The sequence below is a fragment of the Simochromis diagramma genome, unplaced genomic scaffold (assembly GCF_900408965.1).
Source record: "Simochromis diagramma unplaced genomic scaffold, fSimDia1.1 OVJJ01000640.1, whole genome shotgun sequence".
Taxonomy (NCBI): domain Eukaryota; kingdom Metazoa; phylum Chordata; class Actinopteri; order Cichliformes; family Cichlidae; genus Simochromis; species Simochromis diagramma.
The window spans coordinates 560,981-573,868 of NW_024387439.1; the positions used below are offsets into that span (position 1 = coordinate 560,981).

At 45.4% G+C, this 12,888-nt stretch overlaps 1 long non-coding RNA gene across 2 annotated transcripts; it reads right to left on the reverse strand.

Annotated features, from left to right (window-relative positions):
• Positions 1–1,645: 1,645 nt before the first annotated feature.
• LOC120722486 lies at positions 1,646–12,569 on the reverse strand. 2 transcript variants are annotated; one of them, XR_005693481.1, is made up of 6 exons: positions 11,018–12,569; positions 10,448–10,477; positions 10,235–10,312; positions 9,955–10,099; positions 9,421–9,613; positions 1,646–2,057 (listed from the first exon to the last, which is right to left on the reverse strand). It is a non-coding gene; the product is annotated as an uncharacterized LOC120722486 (long non-coding RNA). The 2 variants fall into 2 exon arrangements; XR_005693480.1 differs by having other exon boundaries at positions 9,917–10,099.
• Between the last annotated feature and the right edge of the window lie 319 nt (positions 12,570–12,888).

Below are 12,888 nucleotides of genomic sequence, written 5' to 3' on the forward strand. Positions count from 1 at the left end.
TTGAAAGAATGCAAAAGCATTGACATATATTTTTCCTTCCTACAATAGCCCGACGGGCAGGGAAGAGATAGATTTTGGTAGCCTGACTAAAAAAATCGCTAGCCCCGGGACGTCAGGCTAGCGATATTGCGAGCCCTGTATCTGATTGAGGAATCACTCATCTTTGGAAAAGAGAGTTTATTACAGAGAAATGTCTCTTTCCAAAATAAAAGCTATACTATCCGCTTCTTCTGGGCTATATTCTCAGCAGCATATTAAACATATAAGGAGAATCATGTGCTAACAGCTGTCTAAATGACTCGGCTAAAGTTAGTAGCATGCTTGCTTGTTTTTGTCTGCTTCCACTTGTCTTTGCACTAGGATGATGTCAGCGTAAATGTGCAGTCATATTCGTTGTGTTCCCACTAGTGCTTTCAGGTTAATCTCGTTGAAATGACCTTAACGCCACAACATGGCAAATCTCCGTTAACGAGCTACCGCCGATCGCCCCGTGCATGGGGCTAGACGGTCAACACGTTAACGAGCTAACTGCGCTAACACACTAGTTCCCACCCATGTAATTGAGCATTGCATGGCACATCCAACATACTGTTTTACTTTAGTCCATGACTCGCTTACCTTCAGGGTCATACGTCACATGAAAACCAAAATAATTCCAAACGCCAGATCTGAATGAGGGTGGGGGAGGTCCATGTTGCAAGGAGAGCTTAACTTCTGTCTCGCTAGCTTGCCCTGCGCTCTTCCTTCTGACGATGCTGTCTGTGTTGAGCGCTCAGTGGATCTGCGCTTGACAGTGCAGCCTAGGCGGAGTAGTCGAACGCAGATTCACTGAGCGCTCAACACAGACAGCATTGTCAGAAGGAAAGTTGATGAAATAAATTACAAATTTTGTATTGTTCGACACATATGCGTACCGAACCGAAAGCACTGTATCGAACGGTTCAATATCGATACGAATATCGTTGCACCCCTACAACATACATAAAGATATTACAGATATTACACAAGGAAACATTGGAAATCAGTTTTTGGCAGGCAAATACTTTTTGGCACAACGCTGACAATAATTCAATTATCCGTGTAATTAGCTAAGTAATTCCTAAATGCGTGTAGATAAAAAGAAATTATTTTACCTGGATACGATTGTCTCTGATGAGCCTAAGGTACAAAAGTTCGCGCTGACGTCTATTCCCACGTAGGAAGTGTTATGAACAGCTGATCGGATCGGCAAAGCGTGTTTCTGGAATATTATGGGTTTTTTTGCTGCAAGTGCTTTTTATGCAGTTTTTGCAAAGCTATATGTGGAAGGAAACTGTGACCTAGGACAAGCTGATGGGATAAGATGTAAGCACAACTCCTCCGGTTTCATATGCAAAAAAAATTATTGCACTAGCTTACGTGGTTGCAGAGCTACCGGGATTTAAAGTATAGTTACGCAAAACAGAGCGTGCCCGCTCCGACCGGCTCTAAAGGGTTAAGTCATACAGAATAGATATCAGAGCCTGGCTGACTTCTGCTAAATGGGTCAAACTGAGCAAAAAGTATACAAGCACATAACATCCTTATAGAGTATGATGTAACACTATAGATCAACTTACCTCATAATATATGAACAGTTACAGCAATATAAAGCAATAAAAAAGGGAACAGTCTGGAAATTTATTTTAGGTACATTCTGCATGATACATACTTTAGGTTTCTGACTATTAAACTTGTTAATGCAAAGAGCGATACATGCTTTCACATCAAAAAGTCGTCATAAGTCTCCAATAACACCAGAAAAAGATAAGATAAAGAGAAGAGATAAATAAGAACTTTATTTTCATTGTAGATATACTGTAATATATGTTTGCACTGATTGCCGATCACACTTCAACTGAGTTGTCCTCGGTCAGAAGGAATGGTACTCCTCAGTGATGTAGTTCAAATAACTTTAATAAGGAGGTGGCAGATGACATCAACAGGATGTACAGCGTTGGTAGGGAGGCGATTGCATTACAGTATTCACATGCAGGTAAAGGGGGTCTGAGTGTGTATATGGGTGTGTGTGTGGTCATCTGTAAACAGAAAGAACAAACATTTGTATTAACCACTATGGATAGCAGTGTACCCCTCATACAGTACTGTGGGTTCCCAGCGTAATGTTATACAATCTGCCATAACCTCATGGCCACTAGATGGCACCCTAGGACCATAAATGAATTTCTGGCTCGTTTATACATTTGCAAACCAGACCTCTGCAGATTACAATGATTCAGAGAATAAACATGGTAAATAGTTACATCCTCCTACAACCACAATACTTGACAGTAAGTCGTATATGAAATGAAATATGGGCTGAACACAAGGCTGCCTGTAGTAGGCCAAAAAAACGCATCTTAGCGATAGCAACAGGACTAGCCTCTTACGTAGCAAATTACACAGATAAAGTCAAACGAGCATCACTCTCATCTTACAATACTCACATGGTAAGCATGCACACAGTATTAACTCACACAGGAATGCAAGTAAATACGTTACTCCTCCAACACACCTCTCATCTGTGCAGAACTGCGCTGAACATGTTCCCAACCGGAAGTACAGATACCGAGGTGCATCATGGGTAACGTAGTATAAAACAGTTACAGTGAACAAGCGGACTTTTAACAGCCGCCCCTGCATTTGTAGGCAAATACACTCCCGCTAAAGTCCTTCTATTTTTAAACAGTGTCATTTGAGTCCTCAGGAACTTTGGGAAGTTCCACCAGCTTAGTTACCGGGCGAACATAGGTTCTGTCTTTAACTTTGACCTCGGCAGCTCGAACAACGCCATCAATCCCTGGGAAAACTTTGGCAATGGTACCCACAGGCCAAAGGCCTCTAGGCAAGTTACAGTCCACAATCATAACAGCTCGTCCCACAGCCATGTTGTCAGTGGACTTCCTCCATTTCTGTCGGAGTTGTAGTCCTGGGAGGTAGTTCTGTATGAACCGCTTCCAGAAGTGGTCGCTGATGACCTGACTGTGCCTCCATCTTCTGTTCGAAAGAGTGCCTGAGGTGCCGTAAACTGCCTGGGGTAGTGCCGAATCATGCCGCCCCATCAAGAGAAGATTTGGTGTGATGGGATCTGGGTCAGCTATGTCAGCCGATGCATAGCCGAGCGGCTTTGAGTTCAAAATGCCCTCAACCTCTATGAGAGCAGTGAGTAGGACTTCTTCCGCCACAACTTGGTCCTTCAGGACTACTTGAAGAGCTGACTTCACTGCTCTAATTTCCCTTTCCCAGGCTCCTCCGAAATGAGGAGAGTGTGGGGGATTGAAGCAGAAGTTGATAGTCTGCTTGGCCAGTTGCTGCTCGAGGTCCGGCTCCATGTTTTCAAACGCCGTTTGGAGTTCTCTGTGCCCACCTCTGAAATTGGTCCCTTGATCAGACCACATCTCGTATGGCTTTCCTCGGCGTGCAATAAATCTGCGTAATGACATAAGGAAGGAATCGGTGTCAAGACTAGGGAGGAGATCAAGGTGCACGCATCTGGTTGTAAGACACTTGTAGATAATTCCCCAGCGTTTCTCTCTTCTACGACCTATCTTTATCGTGTATGGCCCAAAACAGTCTACGCCCGTTGACCAGAACGGTGGCTTATAGAGTCTCAGCCGTGATGAAGGTAAGTCAGCCATTTTGGGTGTAGAAGGTGAGGCGCGCCAACTCCTACAGTCCACACACTGGTGCTGATGCTTCTTAATGGCTTGACGTCCTCTGAGAATCCAATAGGTGCGCCGTATTTCCGCAAACAGCCTCTCTGTACCTGGATGAAGGAGCTGGTCATCCTAAGTTTTTATGATGAGCTTGGTCAGGGGATGTTCAGCTGCTAATACGATGGGATGAATACTGTCTGGATCTAAGTTGGCGGCTCGACGGAGGCGGCCTCCAACTCTGATGAGACCGGTAAGACTGTCATATTCAGGGGACAGCACGCTAAGACGGCTGTCTGAGCGGACTGGGTGACCGATCTGGAGGGCTCGGGCCTCCTCTGGGAAGCTGTCAGTCTGAGCCGAGCGAAGCAGCATGGTCTTGGTTTCTACTTGCTCCGCTGCTGTAATAGGAGCGTCGGCCACCCGGTGTTGGGTCTGGTATGTAGCAGCAATCAGCTCATCTAGCGTGGCATACTGTGTTGGATCCGGTAAGGTCGGGGATGCAGAAGCGTGCCCACAGAATGCAGTCTTCCTGAGCTCTGCCTCACTGCATGCCGGGAACTCTGTTGGCAACCTAGGCCAAGTGTCAGTAGTTTGTGACAGGAAGGGTGGACCATGTGACCAACGATTGGGGACAGTTAGGTCGGCGAGATGTTTCCCTCTGGTAATGTCATCAGCGGGATTGAGGTCAGAGGTCACATACCGCCACTGTTCAGGAGATGTCAGCTCCTGTATTTCACAGATTCTAGTCCCCACAAATACCTTATAGCGACAGGAACTAGACTGGATCCACTGCAGCACCGTTGTAGAGTCTGTCCACAGGTAGATTGACTGCAGGAGAATGGTGAGCTCCATCTGGAGTAATTTGGCCAATTGGGCTCCTGTGAGTGCTGCGCAAAGCTCCAGCCGGGGCATTGACACCTGTTTGCGTGGGGCCACTCTGGAGCGAGCCATCAGGAATGATGTGGCGATGGGCAGTTGTTGCTCGATTACTCGGAGATAAGCCACAGCCCCATACGCCTTTTCTGATGCGTCACAGAATATGTGAGCCTCGTATGTCACATTGCTGGAGTTGAGAGGAGGAGCGTAGCAGCAGGGAATGGTGACATGCTGAAGGTGTGACAGTTCACCTTCCCACTCAAGCCAGGACTGAAGTAGATTCTCTTCGATGGGCTCATCCCATCCTCTCTCTGTGCTCCACAGGGCCTGTACAATCAGCTTGGCCCTTGTAGTGTAGGGACAAATATAACCCAGGGGGTCATACTGGGTAGCTAGTACCTTGTACACATTGCGCAGCGTGACCGTGGAGTAGGTTATAGGGCGGTGCTTATATCCCAGGACATCTGTCGGGCAGTGCCAGCTGAGTCCTAATGTTGACTGTTGTGGGTCGAGACTTTTGAAGTTCAGCCGAAGCTCGCAGCTCTCTGATCTAGCTGAAGCGGGCAGGTGAGCAACTACTTCGGGCACGTTGCTCGCCCACTGCCGTATCTTGAATCCTCCTTGAATGAGTAAATCTCTCATTCGGTCGATGAGCTGCTTTGCCTCTTCTGGGTTGGACAGGGACTGTAAACAGTTATCCACATAGAAGGCTGTGTGGACAGAGTCACAGATGTCCTTGTGGGTGTCTTCGTGCTCCCTTGCATGTCTCTGTAGGGCGAAAATAGCACAACAGGGGCTACATGTCACTCTGAAGGGCAAAACTCTCCACTCATATACGTCTGGGGGCCGGTCAGTTTCACAATCCCTCCACAGAAACCATAGCAGAGAACAATCCTCTGGGAGCAGCCGAATCTGGTGAAACATGGCTTTGATATCTCCACTCACAGCTACAGGGTGTTGACGGAAGCGGAGTAATACCCCCAGCAGAGTGGGCCCCAAGGGAGGTCCTAGTAAGAGGTAGTAGTTCAGGACGGCCCCCTGAAACTCAAGCGAACAGTTGAAGACCACCCTAGCTTTATTATTGTGATGTACCATGTGGTGGGGTACATACCATGACTCGGAAGAGCTATGTGTCTCATCTGGGCTCAGCTTAACAACATAACCAGAATCTACTAACCTGTGGATCTCCTGGCTATAGGTGAGGATCAGATCAGGATTCTTGGCCAGCTTACGTTCAGTAGATCTGAGGAGGCCCTTTACTGCTTCAGGAGAGACACACATCCGTGGAAAGTCCCTTCTTCTCAGCAGCGGAGTGGCGTATCTCTTGACACCGTCTACTGGGACTCTGATGGTCTTTGTTTCCAACATAGCTACTGCCTCTCTGTCCTCCTTTGACCATGTGACCTCCTTCTCTGTCCTGTAGGGGGGAGCATCTAGTTGCCACAAACGCTTCACATCTTTATGCAGGGCCTCTGCAGGAGAAAGGCACATGTTCAGGCACTGCAGGTCCCCCTCAGATGTAGGCATACTGCTGGCTGGCCCCTGCATGGCCCATCCGAGCTTGGTACAGATGGCTACTGGCCCTTTGGATGACCCCCGAAGGACGGGACGGACAGGGGTGATGAGATGAGCGTTATCTGAGCCAATCAGCACCAAAGGTTGGATCTGGTTAAATCCCTCAATCTGGACCTTTTGTAAGTGAAGATACTTCTTCTTTAGCTGTTCAGCTGGACATGACTGAGTAGCTAGGCTCAGTTGTTGGGCTGTGAAGGCATGTGTTACTTTGTACCTAACTTTGGGCTTAGCCCTTGCTGACACCTGAAATGAAACAAAGCCTCCCTTCATCTGGATTACATCTCGATGGATAGTTCTCAGTGAGAGTGTTGCTTCCTTCTGTTCCAAACCTAGAGATTTAACTGCCGCAGGAAGCACAACAGTCTTCTCTGAGCCGTCATCGAGCACAGCAAATGTATCCAGGAATTTGCCACCATGATGTAGTTGGATTGGTACTACCTTAAGCATAACACGAATTGAGTGACTTGAATAGTCTAGGTAGTAGTACTCACAGTTAGTATGTTAGGGTCCCGCTTCTTGGCCTCAACCAGGTCATGGAGCACCGACAAATGCTGGTCACCACAGGTGCTGCACGGCTTCTTCAGAGTACACTGCTCTGGAGAATGTTTACGGCCACAGCGCCAGCATTTGGCCTTCTCGGTAATCCAGGTAGCCATAGCTTTGAGGACTAGCCTTTTGAATCCATCACAGCCATTCAGATAATGCTCTGTCCCTTCTGAAACTTCTGTTTCTTCTTAGGTTGGACTGTCGGATCTGGAGCTGTAGATTCTCCCTCCTGTTTTAGCTTGGCTTGGGCTGGATTTGGACCGTAGTAGATGGAAGCAGATTTTTTGTGTGGCTTAAGCCCTGCTGAGGCTTTGAGTAGGTTCTTCTCTGGACGTGGCTTGTCCGGGGGCATTTGAGAGGCTTGTCTGGATAGCTGAAGGACTTGGGATTTCCGTTCGAGTCATTCTGAGAAGTCGTACATATTGTATGTTCGGCTGCTGCCACTGCGGATGATCCCCCGGGTGATACAGTACTCGATGAAGTTGTCCCTGTAGTGCAGAGGGAGCTTGGTAAGCAGTCTGTCCACATGTGAACCACAATGAAGCTCACTGGCTGCTACTTCATCCATGGTACTGAGAAGCTCGACCAGGCTGGACACAGACAGGGAGAGGTCTTCAATAGCTTGAGAGTCTCCGGTTCTAATAGGGGGGCAGTTTAATATAGTGCTAAGCTCACTTTGGACTAACTGTCTTGGCTGTCCATACCTCTGCTCTAGCGCCCTCATCACACTAGTGTAGGGAGTGCGGTCGTGAATGTAGCGCTTGGCTACCTGTAAGGCGCTGGGATGCTCTAGATGATCTACTAGGACCTGATATTTGTAATCTTCTCCCAGATGAGAATGTGGCCCTAAGGTGCTGTCCAGCCTTTTCTTTAATAAGGCTTAGCCACTCTCTCTCCCCGACCGGAAGATAACCAGCTTAGGCTTTGGAATGCCGTATGAAGACACCACCATCATCTCCATCAGGTTTGGTAGAGGCGTTCCTGCTGGGTAAGTTGTGGCAACCTGTGGATTATGGTGTTCAGCAGAGGAAGATGATGAATAGTTACTTCCTGAGGGATAAGGAACATAGTACTTGCCAGCTGGATCAGGCAAAGCTTCAGGATGCAGTATGGTGGGCACAGGGCGATGAGCTTCTGCCCACTGTGATGGCTGGGTCACAGGCGCTGGTGGATGTGAAGGTTGCTGCAAGTACACAGGATTAGCTGGATGTCTGACTTGGAAGACAGGAGCAGTGGGATGTGACATCTGCTGCAGACTCACCGGGTCCACAGCCTGTGATAGCTGGTGCACTGAAAGATGAGCATGTTGTAGTGGCTGATCAGCTGGGGATGCAGGATGTAATAGCTGCACCTGGCCTGGCCTGTTTATCAGGAGCTGATGTTCCGATCGCTGATATGAGAAGGGTTCAGCAGTGCATCGTCCAGGTCTCCTGAGTGGTGTCGATGCAGCTACATAAGTGGCAGGGTGCAGCACTGGCTGAGTGTGAAGGCTCACTTTACGAGGAGGTGATGGAGCAGATGTTTCCACTGGCGTCAGCATGTTCACAGGTGTTGTGGTGCCCTGCTCTGAGGGCATTACTGGCACAGTTAGTGGCTCTGTGGTATCATGTAACACCTCACTGCTAGGTTGTAGTGGTGCAACTTCTGTTATGGAGGAAATATGTTGGGTTTGTTCTAGCGCTCCTGTTTCTGGGGGAAGAGGACTGCCAGGTTTAGAAGCTTGCTCCAAACGCTCCACCCGCTTTAGTAATGTCCCACGAGTTTCCTCCATAGACACTTGCAGTTGAGTCATGTGTTGGAGGACACTGTTCCAAACTGATTCCATCTTCTGCCATCTCTCTTCCTCTTCATAGTCGGAGCTGCTTGAACTACTTGGAGCTCTAGATGGCTAGGGTGGCTCAGTTAGGTCATGCTCATAGTCCACCAGATGTCCCGGAAGTTTCTTCTCCCGTGTTGGACGGGGGTTACTCGATGCACCTCTATCCTGAGGGTTTGCCATCTCATTAACCCTTTAGAGCCGGTCGGAGCGGGCACGCTCTGTTTTGCGTAACTATTTTTAAATCCCACGCATGTCCGCCATTACCTGCCCGAAAATGGAAGTGATGTCATTTTCGTGGAAATGTAGTTTTTTTTTTACCATCAGGGCCTCAGGGACTATACTTGTGTTTTTAAAAGTTATCTTTGACTTTATGACTTTCTGTGTCTTTTCTGGGATGCTTAGGACTCATATTGCACTGCTGGAAATAGTTTATTTTGATGCATATGCTGCTTTTTTGCAAATTTGCAGTATAATATTTATTTTCGTTTTTACTGCAGTATATAAAAATTGGTGTATTTCAAAAATAAAACTATGAAGACACTCAAAATAAATTTCCTGTGGTAGGAAACTATTTTGTGCAACTTTTTTGTATTTACAGTTTTGAGGGATAAGCCTCTTAAATTTCTCTAACTAGAAATATATGTTAAAAAAGCAAAAATGATTTTCAATTTTTTTGTAGTTTATTTCACTTTTTTGCAATTTATGTAATTACTATGCACTTAATGAATACATATTATTAAAATCTGGGCTATAATTGTTGTATTGATGTATAGCAACTTGAAATGCTCCCAAAAATGGCACCACACCATGTAAAGATATAATATAAGCTCTGGCGGACTTGGTTCTATGGTAGGTCTTAAAGGGTTAACAGGAATTTGACAATTTCTAAAGTTCAGGGCTACAAAAGTCCCATAACCTTTAAGAACTTACCATTGCTTTATTTGCCTCCGCTCATTGCAGTTCATCTCATCTATGTTGTTAATTGGCTAATCCAGAGGCAATACCCCAGCATCAACAGGTTCAGTGCTGCAGGATTAACCGAAGGCTCTGAACTCCTCATGGAGGGTCCCGACTACTCTGATCAACTCTGTTGTCATGATTATAAGTTTTTGGAAGGCTGCATCTGTTGAAAAGAACAATAACACAAAGAATACTGGCTTGTGATAAACTGGATGAGCATTGTGATGAGAAAAAAAAATATCCCATAGGTGATGGCTTCACATTTTGCATTCAGGTTTAAGTGGTACAATCTGTTAAAACTGTTTACAATTTAGCCTTTTACATATAAATGAAATCCTCATTTCATTTATATGTTGTACTGTCAAAGTACAACATTTTAGACCTTGCCTCAGACTCTCCAGAATCTAAAAAAGCAAAATATGATGATATTCAGCAGCATAAATTAGTGTTTTGAAGTTAAGATTACAATGAAATTGTGATGCAGCTCATTGTTTCAAAGCATACTGCCGTTAGAGAAGGCACTGAACGCAGACTATTTGCTGGGGAGGTTGCATAGCTGTGTAGGTTGGCGAAAGCAGCCGGTAGCTGGCTGGGGCATCATGATGGTTGCTAGTAGTGGGTTGGGGGGCAGACTGCAGAGCGTTGGAGCCTGTTTAGAAAAAATGTTTAAAAAATTAAAAATGACCTACAACTCGTCTACAAAGGTTCCTGTTGTCTCTCTCTCTCTCACACACACACACACAGACACATACACATACACACACACTAAACATTACATTATTACCTGGTACTTTCACACGTGCGGCCTTTGATTTTGAAGGTTGCTCATCATTAGAGTCTGTAACTGTATAAGAGATTTGGTCTAAAAGAAAACAAAACATTAGTGTTGCACTGAATTGTGTTTTTTGCTTATTTTGCCTTAAGTTACAGTAAAATGTACAACATCACACAAAAATGGTTAAAAACTGACAATAATTTGAAGCCACGAGTATCTTACTTGTTTATGGATGGATTGTATTTTACTGATCTGAAATGAGAAAATGAAAAAAAAAAACACAATGTCAATAAAAAGAGGAGAAACACGATATTCAAGATAAGTTCCAGGTAGGGAGAGCATTCATTATCACAGAAACGGAAAGTCACGTGGGCATGTCACGTGATCATTCCGTCTCAGGCAATGCTACAGTCATTGGTCTCATGCGACTCTTTCGCGTGTTTATAAATGGAAGCCGGCACAGTCAAATCTTCCAATGTAACACACATTGTGTACATTTGTAGAGGCAACTTTACGTTTACATTTGCAAATCGTTTGAGGTAATTAACTCTGCATACAGCAGCGAGAGTCGAGGTACATGGTGGGCAAGTCGACCGCAGGGCAAACAAAAGCACTCTCGTAGCTTTACAACAAAAAGACATGAATGTATGAACAAAGAAAAATATTTTCTTTGTTCAGAGTTGGCATTGTCTGTGAAATTTATACTTTTCTCCTTCTGTTTAAGTTAGCTTTAGTAATATCATACATACGTCGACCTTCAAATAATGAATAACTAAATTCTTACATTCTTACCTGATACAGCCGAGAGTACCGTGCAGAAACTGTTGTCTCCGGTGTTCTGATAAAACATCAAGTCAACTCTGCTGAGCTTAAATGGAATTTCCCGCAGCCTAATGGGATGTACCACTGTGAGAGGGGTGCTATGGAATAGTCCACGTGGTAGCATCTGTAAATTCCCGCTCGACCATAAATCAATGGTTTTTCAACGTGATTGTTGTCGCATTGTCAACTATAAATAGATCACCAATCAATGATAACAGAAAAACAGTGAATCAATGTTATTTCAATGTCAATGTCAGGTTTCATCAGTATTTTAATTTTGTTTCAACATTGATATTTCATTGACATTTCAATCCTGACGGTTCTGATGGATCAGATGAAAAATCAACATCAGTTCAATGTCTCCTTGCTATCTGGGTTGCTTGGGACAGAACAATGCCCAGTAAAGGACTTTGTACATTAGCAGTAGACATGATATAGGGTAAGGAGAAAGAGAGAGAGAGTTAGCTATTGTGTGTTGGGGGAGGGGTGACACAGGCTACAGCTCTGGTGAAAAAGCTGTTCTTTAGTCTGTTTGTGCGGGTTCTGATTGCCCTATATCTCTTCCCCGATGGGAGGGGTACAAAAAGTCTGTGACCTGGATGGGTTGGGTCCTTGATGATGCAGCTAACTCGCTTCTGTAAACAGCTAGCATAAATGGTGTCAAGATTCGGGAGTTTGGTTCCAATGATCCCCTGGGCAGTTTCGACAGTCCGGGTCAGAGCTTGACGGTTTTCTCCAGTGCAGCTGAAGTACCACACTGTGATACAGTGACAGAGGACGCTTCTGTAAATGTTTTCTTAGGAAGAAGAGTCTCTGTTGTGTCTTCTTCACTAAGTGGGATGTGTTAACAAAAGATCTCACATGGACTATTATGTGTAGGCCCAGGAATTTAATGTCATTCACCCTCTCAACTTCCTCACCATTTATGTGGAGGGGTGGTAATGTTGTTTTCTTGGCTCTCCTGTAGTCTAAAAAGGTCGTTGTTTCCACATCATTCGATTTGATGTTGTACGTCCTCTCTGTAGTGAGACTCGTAGTTGTCTGAAATCCTCCCCACTATTGTAGTGTCATCAGCAAACTTCACTATGGTGTTAGAAGAGGAGTGGATGGGTTTGCAGTTGTGTGTGAATTAGGTGAAAAGAGCTGGACTAAGAATGCAGCCATGCAGAAGTCCTGTGTTAATGGGGATAGCAGATGATGTAAGCTTGCCCACCCTGACCGTCTGTGGCCTGTTTGTGAGGAAGTCCAAAATCCACGAGCAAAGTGTGGTGGTTAGTCCCAGGTCAATCAGCCTGATTACAAGTTTGTATAGCAGAATGGTGTTAAATGCCGAGCTAAAATCTACAAATAGGTTCCCAACATACAGTGGCTTGCAAAAGTATTCGGCCCCCCCGACTCTGTTGCTGTCGTTCGGTATCGCTACATTGATCACTACAGCCATCTTCTTCTGTTTGTCTACCACCACTATGTCCGGTTGGTAAGCCATCACCCGTCCCTCTGTATCTGGAAGTCTCACAGGATCTTACCTTTGTCATTCTCCACCACCCTTGGGGGCGTCTCTCATTTTGACCTTGGGACTTCCAGGCCATATTTGGCACAGATGTTTCTGTGCTGGCCACTTGGTTATGGTGTTCCATGTATGCCCTGTCAGCTAGCATCTTATACCTTATCTCAAAGGCAGAGGCCACCCTGAAGATGAGCTCAGCTGTTTTGTTTGTCTTTCAAAAACTGTGAGACAATAAAACTATAATAAAGTAACTATCAGATTCACTTCAACAGAAAAAGGAAAACCCCCACATGAAACAAAAACAAAACAATTCAGTTTATTTATTTGAATTTTT